The sequence below is a fragment of the Monodelphis domestica genome, chromosome 2, assembly GCF_027887165.1.
Source record: "Monodelphis domestica isolate mMonDom1 chromosome 2, mMonDom1.pri, whole genome shotgun sequence".
NCBI classification, from domain to species: domain Eukaryota; kingdom Metazoa; phylum Chordata; class Mammalia; order Didelphimorphia; family Didelphidae; genus Monodelphis; species Monodelphis domestica.
In genome coordinates this window covers 478,104,844-478,123,237 of record NC_077228.1, presented here as the reverse complement: position 1 = coordinate 478,123,237, position 18,394 = coordinate 478,104,844, and the positions used below count along the sequence as shown (strand labels likewise).

The window sequence follows — 18,394 nt, the reverse complement described above, 5'->3', positions numbered from 1 at the left end:
AATTGTCCAGGGTGACACAAACAGCATGTATCAGTGTCCAGCATGTGCTCAAATGACTCCTGAGAGCTGATTATTTAATGTTCTGTGTGAACATTTATACCTCAGAAATCAGCAAACACTAGTTTTGTTAATTGTCTACACTCAAGAAAGAGATGGAGGAAATGTTAATAATGTCAGTTAAACTTAAAAGCATATCTTTGGGAACATTTTTTTTAAAACAAAGCAGATTGTTAAATATTTGCCAATGTAGCACTGGGAGGGCAACCGTTGAAAACAAGCCTATCTTCCTAGTTCTCTCTTTTCAAGAGATCGCACAGTCTCTGGGACATAACAGACCCATTGCTATTTGTTGATAGATTGCCGGTGTACAAGCTAGAATAGTATCTTGCGACAACCTTTATGGGTCAGACCACAAATACGAATTTCAGTCTGGAAGGGGAGGGAGGTGGGGGCTGTTTGGAAATATCCTAGAAGATTTCTTAGAGAAGGGAGGACGGGAGTTGGACTTCCAGAGGAGACAGCCGGTGGGATACCAGCCTCCCAGGCTTGGGGGAAGGTTCAAATTGCTTAATGTCCTCAAAGAAGCAAGTGACTTCACCACTTAAGGCTTCAGAGACAAGTGACACTCCAGGGAACAAGAGCACCCCAAGGGCCAGGGGGCTGGCAGAGCTTGGAACCTCTCTCCCCTCCCCCTCTCCTTTTCTTCTCTCTCCACTCCCACCCTTGCTCCCTTCTCCTCTCCCCGCCCCTCTCTTCTCCCCCCTCCTCTCCGGGTCGCTGTCCCCTCCCCATAACCCCTCCCTTCTTCCTTTTAGGATTCCAGTCTCTGGCTTTGGCTCAGGCAGCGGCCTGGCCGCCCAGATTGGCAGGGTCCTGACGAGGCTCAGGGGGGAGGTGCTGTGATTGGTTGGAGCTCCTTGGCTCGAGCCCCACTTGACAACTGCAGTCGGGGAGAGGCTGTGCGGGATCCGCCGCCGCGGGGCCGGGGAAGGGACTGTCTGCCTGATTGCCTGACAGACTAACCTAGGTACGGACAGACTGACGGACCTCCGGCCCCAGCCCTGTTCATCAGGCATCCCCCCCGGGCCGGCTTTCTCTTCCACCAACATCTCCGGGCCCACGCCGGAGCTATCAGGTGAGTGACCCTTGGAGAGGGGAGGAGAGGGAAGGCGAGGCGGGGGCGGGGCTGGGTCGGGCCAGGCGTCCGCATCTGGTTCCCTTGGTCACCACCTGTCAGAGGGCCGGGCGCCTGGGGCGAGGTGGGGAGTACTGGGGGACCTCCTGGAATGGAGGCGGCGGCGGGGGGGGGGGGTAGGGCGGCGCTGAGGAGGGCGTGGGCCTGGCCTCATCCCACCTGGACTTGGGGGCCGGCTGTGGGGTGGGGATGCGCGGATCGCGCGGAGCTGGAGAAAGGACCGAGGTTCCCGACTGGCCTGCGGCCAGGTTCCCCCGGCATCACTTAGACAGGATATGCCCCGTCGTGGCACAGTCCGGGTGGCCCTGCCGCGCCTCAGCACTGCGCCTTTTATATAAGGGGGGCCGTGGTATTGTTGGGGTTTTGGAATGGGGTGCTTGCGTGGAAGGGAAGGGCTGGGGTGCGGGTAGGGAAAGGAGCAGCTCTTTTGGAAAAAGGCTGGAACGGGAGTGGCAAGGAAGGCCCTACCCAAGGGGTGCTGCCGGAGCTAACTCCCCTTTCCTTGTTTGTTTGTTTTATTTTTACCAAACCTTTAACCTCCGGAACGAAAGGACACTAATCCGTCATCCCTACTGAAGGAGTTTTCTAGGCAACTTGGTTTCCTTTTCTTCCTGAAAGGGGTCTTTGTTCCATCTTGATTCATAGATTATGATCCCAACATTTCTATGTCCTCTCTCCCTTCCTTTGTTGTGACTTAATAGGATGTTTCATAGTGTTGGAAGCAGGAAAATAAAACCCTGAGTTTTTAATGTACTGTAAATGTTTCCTCATTGCAAAGAATTTTCATTGCTATAAGCCTATTAAATTTTTTTTGTCTCTGGTGTCGTCACGTGTAAGAAGCACCCCCCCCCCCATCTTTTATAACTGGAAAGGAGAATAAAGACATAGTATTCTCTGTTAAATCACATGCTCTCCAGTGTCATTTTGGAGAATGTAGTAATAAATAATTTAATTTAGGGAAGGAAGGCTTGTTCTAAGGTGATGTGAAAATATTGTATTTATATAAATGACTGTCTCAATAATTTGATATTTACTTTTTTTTTTAGGGGTGGCAAATTGGCCTCAGCCACTCCATTCATTTTTTTCTTTCTTACATTTGATCTTTGCCAAAAGGCTGAGAAGTGATCCTTTTATTCCTTCTTGCTTCTAAGGCAAAGATGATAAAAAGGAATTTAAACTAATGAGATAAGCTAAAAGAAAAGGGAATCAACCTTATTCCTGATATGTGACTATTTAATCGTTTGCTTCCTTTGCTGTCTGCAGAGTAAAGTTTTTCAGCTACCAAATGCACAGGATGTGAATATTTTAATACCACCTATGACTCTATTTGAGTCTAAAAAAATGCTGCATGAAATGCTGAGAATTCCAGTGACTAGTTCACCAGCTCTAATGCATTGTGAGATTACCCGAGTTTAAGCCTCATTCTGCTCTTTATTGGACCTTGCTTAAGTGCATTTCTTTATCTGTAAAATTAGGATGAAATTAGGATCTGTGAAAATTAGGATGATATCTACCATTATTTTAATCACAGGAATATTAGTTAAATAGTACATATGACAGCATGCTGAAGGTTCATAATTGTCCACACTAATACAGGGGAACGTCATCAGGAATAATTGATGAATAATCCACTTTTCAGGTCAGGGGTCAAGGAATTGTTTCTCACAGTTTAGAAAACTATTAGCAAAATAGGAAACTTGCTGTGGGTGCACAACTGTATCCCAGAACAAGCTTGGGCATGCTAGTGCTTGGTAATGTGGAATCTTAATGTTAGGTGTATGCTACTTGGCAAAACCTTTGATTCTCAAATGCTACATGGGCATTCTCAATAACTGGGTCAGGGTTGCTTTCTTCCTTTACTATGACTCAAGCTATCTAGGGGTATATGGCATCAGGGATAAACTTCAGCAATCCTACATTTGGGTATTAGATCCTCTCTACAAATTATATCTTAATTGTCACATCTGATGGCCTTTTCTCAGTGCTCACTTTCTATGACCTCTCTTTGGTATTTGTTATTTTTAACCACTCACTCCCTCTGGGATACTTTCCTCTGAGTCTTCCTGGCACTTTTTTCTCCCCTGTCCAATTGCTTATTCACAGTCTCTCTTACTATCTCATCATCTATATCATGCTCTCAATCTATTGATATTTCTCATGATGTTCATTCACCTGGGTCCTCTTCTCTCTAATCTCTTCATTTGGTGACATTATCAGCTCCCATGGACATAATTATCATCTTTTTGTAAATGACTCCCAGATCCAGTCCATGTCTCTATCCTGAGCTTTTAGTCTTGTATTACTACCCTGTATTTAAATTGTAAATATTTACTATTGGCATATCATATTTATCATGTCCAAAATGAAACTCATTATCCATTCTCCCCCTCCCCTACAAGGCACCCCTTTTCAGTATTTTTTCTATTAAGGGCAACACTCTTATATTCACCTAGGTTTGAAATCTTACTGTCTTCCTTCACTCTACCCTTTCATTAATGATACCACATATCCAGTAGATTGCCAAATATTTTTGCCTCTATAACATCTCACATCTCTTTCTTTCTCTCCACTCATATAGCCACCCTAGTTTATGTCTTTGTCACTTCTCCCCTGAATTATTATTTTTTTTAAAACTCTTGGCTTAAGATTTAGAATCAATGCTATGTATTGGTTCTAAGGCAAAAGAGTGATAAGGGCTAGGTAAAGGGAGTTAAATGACTTGCCCAAGGTCACACAGCTAAGAGGTAGCTGAGGCCACACTTGAACCCATAACCTCCCATCTCTAAGCCTGGCTCTTTATCCACTAAGCCACCTCACAGTCCCTTTCCTCTGGATTATTGTTATCAAAACCACCTCTTAATTGTTTTCTTGTTTTAAATCTTTCCTCATTCTAGTTCATTTGCAACCTAGAGGCCAAAGAGATTTTCTTAAAGCATAGGTTTTAATCATGCTACTCCCTTACTGGAATTCTTCCTGTTACCTCTGAAATAAAAAAATAAAGTTTGCTATTTGACATTTAAAGTTCTTCACAATCTGGAACCATCCCTTTTCCCTCAATATTATCACATATAACTGAAGTCCAACCAAACTAATTTTCCTGCTGTTTATCACCACATTCCATCTCCCTTTTCAATGTCTTTGCCTTGGCTGTCCTGGCCTAGAATGTGCTCCTTTCTTACCTGTTTCCCTTAAGGCTTAGCTCAGATCTCACCTTATTCTTGAGACCTTTCCTGTTCCTCACTGCTAGCTGTTAATTACCTTGTATTTATTTAATAAATATCTACACACATACAACAGGTAAAGAATTGAAAGACATTTTGGCTCTCCTGTAAACTCCTTGGAGACAACTTTTGTACCTTTGTTGTACCTTCAATGCCTAGTACTACAATTGCTGATTGATTAAAAAAGAAGTCTTCCCCAAGTGTCTTTTTTTCTATAATGTTCTTAGTAGTTTTAACTTTTTTAATATCTAAGAATGTCTGGGGGGCAGCTGGGTAGCACAGTGGATTAAGAACCAGTCCTAGAGACGGGAGGTCCTAGGTTCAAATCTGGCTTCAACCACTTCCCAGCTGTGTGACCCTGGGCAAGTCACTTGACCCCCATTGCCTATCCCTTACCACTCTTCTGCCTTGGAGCCAATACACAGTATTGACTCCAAGACGGAAGGTAAGGGTTTTTAAAAATATATATATATATATCTAGGAATGTCTGAAGTGGTTTGTTGCTCTAGCGAAGAAAAACAAGTTTCATTGTATCTTATGCCAGAACACTGAATTTATCTTGAAATCATTAAAAGATTATGAATTGGTTTTGTTCATTTGGTATTAGAGAGACAATTTGGAGAATGCTTAGAACTATTTAACTTTTTCTTTTCACTTAGGGAAAGTGATTGGTATCAAGATTTTATTAAAAATTACTACTCTCTGACAATGTACATATCCTTTTTAAATGAAAAGATATGAATAGACAATTTTCAGATGAAGAAATCTAAGCCATAAGTATATGAAATCATACAATTATATGATATGAAATCATAAGTCTATGAAAAAATGCTCCAAACCATTATTGATTAGAGAATGCAGACCAAACCACTTCTGAAATATTGCCTCACACCCACCAGACTGGCTAAAATTGACAAAAGGGCAAACTGACAAATGTTAGAGGGAATGGGGGGGGGGAAACGGGGACACTAATGCACTGGTTGGTAGAACTGTGAGCTGATTCAGCCATTTTGGAGAGCATTTTGGAATTGCACCCAGATAGCTATAAAAATGTGTATACCCATAGGCCCAGCTGGGTCTGTTTCCCATGGACATCAGGGAAAGAGGAAAAAAAAATCCATATGTTCCAAAATATTTGTAGCAGCTCTCTTTCTGGTGGCAGAGAATTGGAAACTGAGGAGATGCCTATCAATTGGGGAATGGCTGAACAAATTGTGGCATATGATTGTGATGGGATACTCCTGTGCTATAAGAAATGAGAACAGACTGATATTTAAAAAAACCTGGAAAGAGCTATGCAAGATAATGAACAATGAAATGAGTAGAACCAGGAGAACTTTATACACAGCCACAGAATTAATACTGGAAGAATAAACTGGGAATGTTACCTTCAGAAAGTGAACAGAAAGATAAAACCTGAAAGACTTAATTTATGTGAACATGTTGGCTTCCTTGACAATATCCTGTATGATTTGGGGAGGGGTTGGGTCACTTGTGGATGGGATCTATTATAAAGATATGAAGAAAAGTAAATAAACATATAGGAGATTTGTGATATCATTTGTGTAATATATTCTTTTTCTTTATATATGGAGATGCTTGTTTTGTTTGGTTTTGTAACTATTTGGAATAATAACAATAAAAAAAAAGAAAAAAATAACATTGGGTAGGGTTTTTTCTTCCCATTCTAAATAAATTAAAGTTTAAAATTCTGTTATAAGAGGCATCGAGGTGGCTCAGTGGCTAGAGTTAGACCTGAAGATGGGAAGACCTGGGTTCAAATTTGGCCTTAGATACTTCCTGTGTAACCCTGGGCAAGGCACCCAACCCCCATTGCCTCACCTTTAGTGCTCTTCTACTTTAGAATCAATACATAGTACTTGTACATAGCATATAGTAATAATTCTAAGATGGAAGTTGTGTTTTTAAAAAATTTTGTTGACAAAAAAAATTTCATTGAATAAATCATAATGCATCTTTTTTAATGGACTGTGATTTTCCATTGGTGTAGAAGCTCTTCATGAAGAACTCTCTTTTCCAGTGCATGTGAGCACCTGCTTAGCAGTTTATAGATTTAGAACATTACCTGCAGCTCTGAGAGATTAAGTGACTTCTTAAAGGCCATATAGCTAGTGTGTGGAAGAAGGTGAACTTGCATCCAGATCTTTCTGACTCCTGTCAGACAGGATGTGGTCTATCCACTAATCTCAGCCACTTCTCAGTATAATCTTAGACCCTAGTAATAACCTAATAGCTAAAATAGAGGAATTTATAGCATTGTTATTTAGCTCAATCCTGATGAAATCATACCTGGAGTGTTATGTTCAGTTCTAGTTGTCATAATCTGAGGAATATTGACAAACTAAAGTCTGCCCATGAGAAAGTGAAGGAATCATATAGTATTGTTATTGTTGTTCAGTCATTTTTCAGTTCTGTCCAACTCTTCATGACCCCATTTGGAACTTTCTTAGCAAAGATACTGGAGTAGTTTGCCATTTCCTTCTCTAGTTCATTTTACAGATGAGGAGACTGAGGCAAACAGGATTTACTAATTTGTCCAGAGTCACATAGCTAGCCACCTTGCCTCTTCAGAGAACAGAGAACAGAATTAGAACTAAGTAGGTAGAAGATACCAGGAAGCAGATCTTAGTCTAGCAAGAAAGATTAGATTTGCCCTCTGATAGGATAGACTTTCTCCATAAAAAGTGAGTACTCCATCATTGGAAATATTTTTTAGGTAACCATTTGTCAGAGATGCTATAGTTTTATACTCTGGGAATTATACTCTGGGAAGCTGGGCTTTAGGATGTCTTTTAAGATCTTTTCTAATGCTATAATTTATGATAATATGTGTAGGTATATGTATATCTGTATACCCAGAATATATATATATATATATGTATATATATATATATATACATATAATTAGTATAAAAAGTCTAGAGTGAAAAAATCTAATGGAAGCAGTTAGGTGACTTAGTGTAACGAGTGTTGGGCCTGGAGGCAGGAAGACCTGAGTTCAAATTTGACTTTAGATATGCACTAGATGTGTGACCCTGGGCTAGTCACATAACCTCTATTTTTCTTAATCCACTGAAAAAGAAAATGGCAAACCATTCTAATGTCTTTGCTATGAAAACCCCACATAGAAGCAAGAAGTCTTGAGACTAAAAGACTAAACAACAACAACAAAAAATGAATAATTTCAGAATATCTATCCCATTCTGAGGGACAGATGTGTTATTCTGGATAATTTGCTGTTCTGAGTCTGGATGACTTGAACTCAAAAGTTCTATATCTTCCATAAATTGGCAATATGACCCTAGAGAAGTCACTTTCTGTGCCCCAATAACTCTTTAGAACTACAAGTTGCTGAATGGTTGAATTGACAGGATGCAATTCTACCTGAAATTTAGCCCAAGAAGTAGAGGAATTGAATGTAGATAGTTTTTTCCTAGGAGTTTGACTGTAAAAAGAAGGGGCTGTATGGGTAGCTTGAAAAGGTATAAGAGTAAATTAAGGGTTTTTTTTGTTTGTTTTGTTTTGTTTTAAGCTTGGAGGAGTTCCAAACATGGTGGTTGGGGATCTACTAGATATTAAAAGATTGAAGAGGAAAGGGGAAGAAGGGACAAGTCATGGGACAAAGTTTCTTAACTCTTTCAAGTGTTATGAACCCCTTTGACAATTGGGTGAAGTCCATGGATCACTCAATATAAATACAAAAAGTAAAATACATAAGATTTCAAAGGAAACTAAATTGAAATAAAGGTATATTTTCCCCCATCCAAGTGTAGGATCTACTTGAAATCTAGCCAGAACTCTCTCATGGCCCTATGGACTTCAAGGGAAGAACTTATGCTTTGGGAGGAGAAAGAAAGGTATATGATGGAGTGTACAAGTAGAAGGCTTACCTACACCTCCCAACACATGAAAAATCTAAAAGTAAATCTTTGCTAAAAATAAATGTTAATCTATGCTAAAAGTAAATCTATTTAATGAAAAGCATTTTTGAAAAAATGCCCAGATCTGACTATCTTTGAAAAACCTTATAACTGAGTGTATTTTTGTCTACTAATAGATAATGAAAATACAATATTCTTTAGTAGGAAGATGGAACAAACACAAGTTTTGTGTTGTGACTATTGATGTAATATGAATTAAATCATAATTAGGTAAGAGTGAAAATTATGAAACTGGTAATAAATTAATAATATTAATCAAAAGTAGTAGGGGAAAAGGATGGAAAAATAAGAGAGAAATATATAGTTTACTGATTGCTCCATTTAGCTTGCTAATCTGCAGCTGTCATAAGGACCCTAGCCACCCTCACAAGGCCATCCAGTCAGCAAGGAACCCCAAAGGGAAGAGTGAAATCTACTCTTGCCTCAGTTTTTCAAACCTATTCTCCACCCCCTAACTCTCACATATCATGTCCAGGGGGGCAGTGCAGGGGAAATCTCCTGGAACCCTGTCTAACAATCTGTTGCTGCATTTTTCCCTCTGCTGTTCTACCCTCGTGACTCAATTCACCCAGTGATTTCCTGGCACACAGTCCTGGTCTCCTGGTCAAAAGGAGATGAGGTCAAAAGTATGACACAGGAAAGGGAAGAGAAAATTTCCTTCACACAATTAGAATGTTAAAAATAGTAAACTTTTAAATTCAAAATAATAATATTGAAAATTTTCTAGATTTCTTATTCAGATATTCCTATATGTTTGAGATTTTTTTTAGTATTTAAATGTCATAAACTATATATAATTATAGTTATAAACTTGGACACTTCCTTTTTTTTTGATCTGGCTTTGATAGCGATGCGTTTATTATACCTTTTTCTAAGTTGGAAAGTAAATTTAGCTTTAGGTATCATAGTTTTGAGAATTCTGAAGGGATAGGGAGTTTTATATTTGATACTAGTTTTAGTGATAGTTTCACAATAGAGAAACTAGAACATTGATTTCTATTTCATTGCTTCGTTTGTGGAATCCTTTGTTCCTCTGGTGAAAAATCCAGCAGAAAGAATCGAGTCAGCTTTACAATACAGATTTCAAAATTACTAGCAGATCAGATTGTTATTCAGTAACTTTTTTTCTTAGACATTCATTGTTATTTTGCTTTGGAGGTGGTCTGATTTTAAATAAGTATGGATGCCATAGTTGAGTAAAAATATAATGGAGGTATAGGGAGGGGCAAAGTGGAGAGATCTCTGTGTCTTTCTCTATAGTCTGACCACCATCTGTATCAGTTATATCAGTTATATTTTAGTGAGATAATTTTTTTTCAGGGAGTGCATATATTTAGACATTCAAAGCTTTCCATTGTCATATTCAGGAATCATTTTTAATGCTTTTAAAAACATTTAAGGTAACTTCTTCCAAACTTTCATTTATTTTGAAACAGCAGATTTGTTTAAATTGGCTTGTTTTGTATTGTAAAGTTGAGTTCATACTGCTTTTAAAGACACTGCTGGTACTACTCCTCTGAAATAGGATATTGAAGACCTTCAAGATCTAATTTAACTTTAGTTTTTGCATTTGTACTAATTTTTGAGGTTTAAAATTGATAAATACATTATGTTTTTATCTGTGGAATTAAACTACTGGGAATAATAAGCTATGCTGAGGATTTCATGGCTTTATCATGACAATAGACTTATTAGGTTTTTATTATTAAATAGAAGCATCTTTAAAATACCTATAAATCTCTAATTTGTAGAATAAATTAACATTTAGATCAAGTCTGAGGATAATTGTTAGAGATTCCAGCAAAATAAAAACATTTGAGATATTAAAATTTTAAACATATGTAAACAATTAATCTGCCAAAGTCAATGATTAAGAAGTAAAATGTAATAGAAAATAGAAATTCTTGGATCATAGAATCTTCTAAAAATTGGAGAGAAATTTCCTAGCTGGGAGTTTAGGCAGGACACAACTCCTTGGTATTCTGGACAGCACTCTAAGAATATAAATTCTAAGAATGTAAGAGAAAGGTTCCAATTTGTATGGTATTAAGAGAGTTTTCTCACCTAGAAGTTTCTACATAAATGAAATCAGAAGTCGAGACCCTGTCATATAAGAACTAGAACATTTTTAGTGGAACATTTTTAGTAGAACATGTCAGGAATGTTGACTTAGGCAGAGAAAATTACACTGTAAAAATTTTTAAATGTAAAAGCTTTATTGCGATATTTTCATTCTTTGATTTCACAGGCTTAGAGGTACTTCTTTATCATAAGCCCCTATACCTTCATATACTATGTGATTAATGTGTGTAATTTAAGTAATAAAGAATAGATGATTTTAAAATAAGATGTTTGTGATGTAATCTGATATTCATTCAACATTTATAAATAAAGGAAGGAAACAAGTATATATTAAGTGCTTACTTTGTGCCAGGCACTATCTTAAATAAGCACTTTTCAGATATCTCATTTGAACTTCATAATAACTCTGCAGTAGAGCTATTATTATCCCCATTTTACAGTTGAGGAAACTGAGGCAAACAGGTTTAAGTGACTTTTCCAGTCAGCCAGCTACAAATTGAGGCTGAATTTGAACTCAGGTTTTCTTGATTCTATGCCTAGCTTTCTGCTACAGCACCTAGCCACCTCTTCCTCTGTGAATCTACTTTATATGCAAGACATTGGTGAAACTAGAGAAAATGCATAAATAAGATCCATTCCTTGACTCCCCGATGAATTTACATCTAGTAAGGGAGAAAAGACACATCTCTGTGTATATTTACACAGATGACACACACACACACACAAATAACAGTATATGGTTAAAATGTAGTAGAGATATGAATAAGGTATAAAGAGAATTCATAAAAGGGAGAAACCATGTCCAGATCTGGATTATCTGGTAAGCCTCCAGGGAGGCATGGGTTCCTGGTCTCAGCTGTGAAGAAGGAACGAATTGTTAGTAGGTAAATATAAAAAGGTGGAATAGTCTAGATATCCTGGGAATGGCAGGTGTGAAAACAGCGAGATAGAAGAGCATAGGATGAGATGGGGAACTGATAGTTCAATATGGTCAGGCTTTTGAGTGCTCAAAGGTCAGTATCATAAAATAATGCTGGCCGTGGTGAATTAGAGCCAGATTATGGGGGTTCTTGAATGCCAGGCCAAGAAATTATACTTTATTCAGTGGACTGTCAGTAGTGTGAAAGGGATGATGTGATTAGATCTGTATTTCCATGCTATTTAGATGGATCTCTGATCTCACAAATGTGATATATGTAGTTAACCATCAATGCCTGTCTATCCTGTGCAACTCTTTTCCACATCCTTCTAGTAAATCTGCCACAGGGGGTCTGCCCAACTTGCTGGGTTCCCTCCTCTTGATATTGTATTCTCTTAATATTACATATTGCTATAACAATCAAACTACTCAAGGATTACTTTGTAAAGCTAGACAAAGAATGACAAAATACTTTAGGAGGAAGAAAAGATAAGAATCTCAAGGAAAATAATGAAAAAATGGGAAGGAGCAACAAAACTGTTCTAACAAAGTAATAATCAACAGAACTATTTGGTACTCGCTTAAAAGAGTGATTAGGTATTCAACATATGGAAAGAAACTACCGTTCATAAAAGCAAAAACCCTAGCTATTGAGGGAAGGACTGTGACAAAAACTGCTGGGAAAACTGGCAGTCCGAGAGAAATTGGGAATAGACCAACATTTCCTACTATTATATCAAGACAAGCTCCAAACAGAAAAATGAACAAAACCAATAGCAACCACACATTATAAATAAATAAGAGCAAGGATGAAATTACCTGTCAGATCTGGGTTTCAGGTGTTAAAATTATCTATTTTCTCTGATAAAGGTCTCATATCCAAGATATTTGTGTAATTGATTAAAACTTGTGAGAAAAGAACCATTCCTCAGTAGATAAAACATGACCAGCATGTGGGCTCAAAGGAAGAAATCCAAGTTATCAATAACTATAAGAAAAAGTGTTCCAAATCAGTAATAATTAAAAAAATGTTCATTAAAACAATTCTGAGATTCTAAGTCATATCAATCAAATTGACAAAAGTGGAAAACAAATATGGAGTTTTGAAAAGAATATAATGGCATATTATTGCTCCATAATTACTTAAAGAACAGTTTCAGGTAAACCTGAAAAGATTTAATGAACTGAAGCAGAGTGAAGGACAATTTACATAATAAAAACATTATGAAGAAAAACACCTTTTAAATACTTAAGTACTCTGATGCAATAATCTATCATGATTCCAGATATAGGTGTGGCTTGTTCTCCACCTTCTGTACTAGAGGTGATAGATTCAAGATATAGAATAAGAAACACATTTTGGACTTATTGTGGGAATGCATTTTTAATTTAAAAAAATATTTATTTTAAAATATTTTCCATGGTTCCATGATTCATGTTTTCTCCCTCCTCCCAGAGCTGATAAGCGATTCTACTAGGTTATATGTATATTGTCACTAGATGGCTATTTCTATATTATTCTTTTTTGTAATTGAGTAATCTTTGAAAATCCAAAACCACAAATCATATACCCTTATAAACAAGTGATAAATTATATGTTTTTCTTCTGCATTTCTATTCCCACAGTTATTTCTCTGTATGGGGATAACATTCTTTTTTATAAGTCCCTCAAGATTGTGTCCTGGATCATTGTATTGCTATTAGTAGCAAAGTCTATTACATTTATTCATCCCACAGTGTTTTAGTTACTGTGTATAATGTTCTTTTGGTTCTGCTCATTTTTTTCTGTATCAGTTCATGGAGGTCTTTCTAGTTCATATAGAAATTAAGCAGTTCATCATTCCTTATAGCATAATAGTATTCCATCACTATCATATACCACAATTTGTTCAGCTATTCCCCAGTTGAGGGACACCCCCTTATTTTGGAAATTTATATTTTGCTTGACTATACATATTTATTACAAGGGAATTTTTTAACCTCCTTTTATTTGGAGGCAAGGAACTAGCAACAGGGTCACAAAAAAGAGGGGGGAAAAGAGAGCCATTGAAACATTTTTTATTTTTCATAAAAAAATTGAACATTTTTTTGTTTTTAACATTTTTTTAAACCCTTAACTTCTGTCTTAGAATCAATACTAAGTATTGGTTCTAAAGCAGAAGAGTGGTAATGGCTAGGCAAATGGGGTTAAGTGACTTGTCCAGGGTCATACAGATAGGAAATATCTGAGACCACATTTTAACCCAGGACCTCCTGTTTCTAGGCCTAGCTCTATCCACTGAGCCACTTCACTGTCCCTTTAACATTTTTTTTTAATTTTGAGTTCTAAATTCTCTCCCTCCATTCCTTTTCCTATGAGAAGGCAAACAATAAGATATCTATCATATATGTGAAATCATGAAAAACATTTCCATATTAGCTAAGGCAGGATGAATAAAGTGAAAAAATCACGCTTTTTGAAGCTTTTTTAAAGAATACAGAGGAGAGAGCAGAAAGAAAGAAGAAAAATATGTAAGTAGGGCAGCTTTGAAAATCATAGGTTGAATTATATATTTAAAAAGGAAAGTAAGCTTTATATTGAGATTCGTAGTTTCATGTACACGCCTCTTTTTGTTCTAATTTGTATAAAGAAATAATCATTTTATTTGATGTTAAGTTCGGTATAAAAAGATGAATAAAAAAGACATTGTGTGTCCTTTTCCCCCACCAGACATACATTCTTCTGATTATGTCTTTTATACTTCCTCCTGGATGATTTCTTGTTTGTAGTGTTGTAGTTTGTTCTGGCACACAATCTACTTTTCTATTACTCCCCCCCCCCCTTTTTTTTTTCAGTTGTATCCAACTCTTCTGACCTTATTTTGGCAAAGATATTCTGGAGTGATTTACCATTTCCTTCACCAGCTTATTTTATAGATGAGGAACTGAGGCAAACAGGGTTAAGTGACTTGCCCAGGGTCACACTGCTAATGAATCCTTGAGGTCAGATTTGAACTCAGGAACATGAATCTTCCCAACTTCAGATCCACTGCTCTATCTACTGTGCCACCTAAGTTGCCCTCCATTATTCTTTGTGTGAACTTCATATTTGCTTTTTTGGAGACTGGTATTTTGTGACTCATAGCCATAAAATATCACTAGGAGCATATTGCCATATAAAAGCTATGGGTCTTTCTTTCAAAGGAGAAACCTGGGTCATTAAAATCATACCTAAATTTCTGAAGGGTAGTCTGGTCTGCTTTCCTCCCTCTGGTTAGTCTTGGGCCTAGTTTATATTGTCCATTTGCAGTGCTTGTCTAAGATACATATACAGACAGCTAGGAGTCACACTGGAGTCAGACAGACCTGAACTGTAATCTGGCTTCAAGTACTTACTATGTAATTGCCCTGGGAAAGTCACTTAATCTCTCTTTCTGCCTCAGTGTCCTCATATGTAAAATGGGGATAATAATAAATAACTATCTCCCAGGGTTATTGTGCCTATAAAAGGAAATAATAACTTAAAGCACTTTGCAAACCTCTAAGTATTATATAAAAGCTAGCTATCATTATCATTATTATTATCATTAGTGGGCCAGCTTTACAGATTATGTTGTGAACTGCATATTATGAACAATAGGTGTTCATCTACTTGGTTTTTCTTGTGGATAATTAGGTCAAGCCCTTTTGAAATCTGAAACAAATATCTGACTTGCGTTAGGAAAATTATGTGTGCATCTTTGGAAGGATAACTTGGATAGGAAGAGCAAGAAAGTGGAGAAAATTTTGGGAACTGTTATAATGGGCCAGGTGAAAAGTAGTGAGGGCTTGAATTAATGTGTAGGTATTGGGAAAGGAGGGAACTGAGATGAGAGAATTTGTGAAGGTAGAGTCAGTAGGATTTGACAAATAATTAGATGTGGAGGATGAGAAAGAGCCAAGAGAATGCTAAAGTTTTGGGTCTGAGTGACTGGGAGAATGGTGGTACTATCATCAGAAAGAGAAAAGTTGATCTGAATAAGTTTGGCTAAAAAAAAAATCCCAAAAAACAAATTTAGTTTTAGACATATCGACTTTGATGGGAAAGTTTCCAGGTAATGGTGTTCATCAGGGATTGGAAATGCAAGCCTGGAAATGTAAGACTAAATATAAAAATTTGGAAGTCATCCATATAGAGCTGATATTTGAAACCACTGAAATGAATGAGATTACCAAAAGGGGTGCAGAGATAGAAGACAGATTCCTGGGTTACACTTAAGGGCCAACTAAAGGAGATTTAAATGGATTCAGTAGCCAGATTGTTAGAAAACCAGGAGAGAAGAGAATGGGTAGGAGGAGTCAGATGAGAGAGACATTGCAAAAACCAAATCAGGTTGGTGACTGATTGGATGAATATTGGGGTTGAGAAGTCAAAGATAAGACTAAGTTATAAAACTGTAGTATGTAATCTCATTGACACAAATGCTGGTCTGGAAGAGACATGAACAGATGATGAGTTCAGTTGGCCTTGAGTACTAGGCCTTTGGAAATCTGAATTTGGAGCTCAGGAGAGGTCAGGACTGGAGATAAGGATTTGAAAATCATCCACATCAAAATGATAATCAAAGCTCTCGTTTTAGATGTGATCCTCAGAAGTGATAAAGAGAAAGCAAAGAAGGCTGAATCCAGAGCTTTGGAAAGTACATATTTTAAGTGAAAATGGGCAAATGGAGGAGAGTGAGAGAAGGAATAATTTGAGAAGAGCCATAAAAGAATAATGTTGTGAAAAGCAAGGGGGATTTTATTAACAAGGACAACCTCATTTAATCTCTCAAGATATTTTCTTCAAATTAGAATTTTCAGATATTTTCATTGCTTCTTAGTTCATTCTCAATGTAGTTCACTCTCTCTTTTTTTTTTTTAATACTTAACTTCTACCTTAGAAGCAATACTATGTATTGGTTCCAAGGCAAAAGAGTGGTAAGGGCTAGGCAATGGGGGTTAAGTGACTTGCCCAGGGTCTCACAGCTAGGAAGTATCTGAGGCCAGATTTGAACCTAGGACCTCCTATTTCTAGGCCTGGCTCTCAATCCACTGAGCTGTCTTAAAAAAAATAAAAGAGGGAAGTTTGGATCCCTAGAGAAAGCTTTGGACTTTTGTATGGAGAGGGGGAAAGAGAGGAGAACCCCCTTCCACAAAGTGGGGTATAGGGGAGACAGCAGATGTACTGGGTTGGCTCAGAGAGAGGAGAGGGGGTTTGAAGATTTTCCCCCTTCTGCTTTCCCTCCTTAGCTAAAGCTGCTCTCCCCAATTCGCTCTTGTCCCTCTTGTCCCCCCTCCACTACTCGAGATCCAGAGGGTCTCCCCTTGATTCTGTTCACACTCTCAGCTTGGGGAACAGATAACTTTTAATGTTAACTCAATCAGGTAATTAGTAGTAGTCTCTCGGTAACCGAGGATGACGATTGTCTTTGTGCGTTTTCATCTATGGTGTATAGATGAGTGTGCACAAAGACACTTGTGCGTGAAGGAGATTTAAGTGGAAAAGTCGATGCACAGAGACAGTCCCACTCTCTCGGCGTTGGAAGCCTGGGTCCAGTGGCAGGAAAAGTCGTTACACCTGGAGACTTCCTCGGCTGCATTGGATGGCTGTGTTATCTTTTGTGCTCCAACACGCCCTAAGCACTCCACAATGCTTTGCTGCGTCACCCTCTCAGCCGTTGAACCTTCTTATTGGTTTCTTCCCTGTTCCGCCGAAGCAGTCTTCACATGCTGGGTGAGCAAAGCCCTGGTTCACCAGGGTTACACGATGACCTGATGGCTACCCTCACAAGGTTTAGCCAGCCTGCTGTTGCCTGGGGTGTGGCCGCTGCCACATGCTAGCAGCTACTGGGAGCCACAAGTGAGAGCTGGGTGTCAGGTGGGGGTCAGAGGCTGGAGAGCTGCCCTAGAAGAGCACGACATGCCCTCCATACCAGAGATACTGCCCCTCCCTGAGCACCCCATACACCCCAATCAGGTAATACAAAAGGAATAACGGGCAGGGAAGAATGGGAAAAGGAAAGTGGAAAAGGGGGTCTCTGTCTCTATCTAAATCCTTTCCCCTTCCTCCTCTAGTTTGGGGGGAACTCGGGCCTTGGCAGCCTGAACCCCCTGAGAGAAAGTCAGGTTGACTCCCCCCTGGGCAACAGGAGCTGAGGTAAAGTCTGCTCAGGTTTCTCTTCAGAAAGTCCCTTCAGTTGGGAAGTGTTGGGGGGAAAGATTTCAGTCACCAGCAGGAAAAGTGGTAACCCTCAGGAGAAAGTCTTTCTCCACCTCTCCCCACTGAGAGCCTCACTGCTCTCTAGGCAGAGTATTCTCCTCCTTCAGATTCTACTCCTGGAGCCCCTCCCCCGTCAAGGTGATCAATTTCACATACTCTTCACTCTGGCACTTTTTCTCTAGTGCCAGCCTCTATCACAGAGCCACCTAGCTGCCCCCAAAGTAATTCACTCTTGCAAGGTTAAGGAGAGGATTTTTAGTCAGGGAAAATTAATGAAGTCTGTTTTAAAAACTTTTTTCCATTAAGGAAGTAGACATCCAAATGATAAAAAATAGGAATTTCAAAATTCTATTATTCTAATTTTGATTCATAATTTTTGTCTCCCATTTCTTTTCTGCTAATTTGAACTTCAAGTAAAATAATTTCATTATATATAACACATTCCAAAGGAATTATGTATTTATACAATTTCCTTTGGTAAGAAAGCCCATTTTACTGTGTATTTTTTTAAATAAATACAAGTCAAATGTACATGAATTGATTTTCATTTTTACATTTTCACTTTATTATTGCTAAAATCACTCCTTTAAGATAACATAGTATTTCTTACAAATGACTCTTCTTATAACCTTGTTTCATTAGGGTAGTAGAAGGAATTTGGCATAGAGAATCATCTGGAATTCAATTTTGGTTGATGATAATTTCATTTCCTTAGTCTTTACTTTTAAAGGTTATTTTCATGTGATTCACATGCTTAATACTCCATCCAAAAGCTCCTTAAATAAAATTCCAAAG

The 18,394-nt window shown here is 38.1% G+C and overlaps 1 protein-coding gene across 2 annotated transcripts in view; it reads left to right on the top strand.

The window, feature by feature from the left end:
* Positions 1-379: 379 nt before the first annotated feature.
* Positions 380-18,394, top strand: part of WDR47 (WD repeat domain 47) — a 75,679-nt gene continuing 57,664 nt past the window's right edge. The window contains exon 1 of one of the 2 annotated variants that reach the window (XM_001381894.4): positions 380-1,135. The gene's annotated coding sequence lies outside the window, so the exon portion shown is untranslated. The remainder of the gene's footprint in view (positions 1,136-18,394) is intronic. The other variant, XM_007485083.3, reaches the window with a different exon arrangement.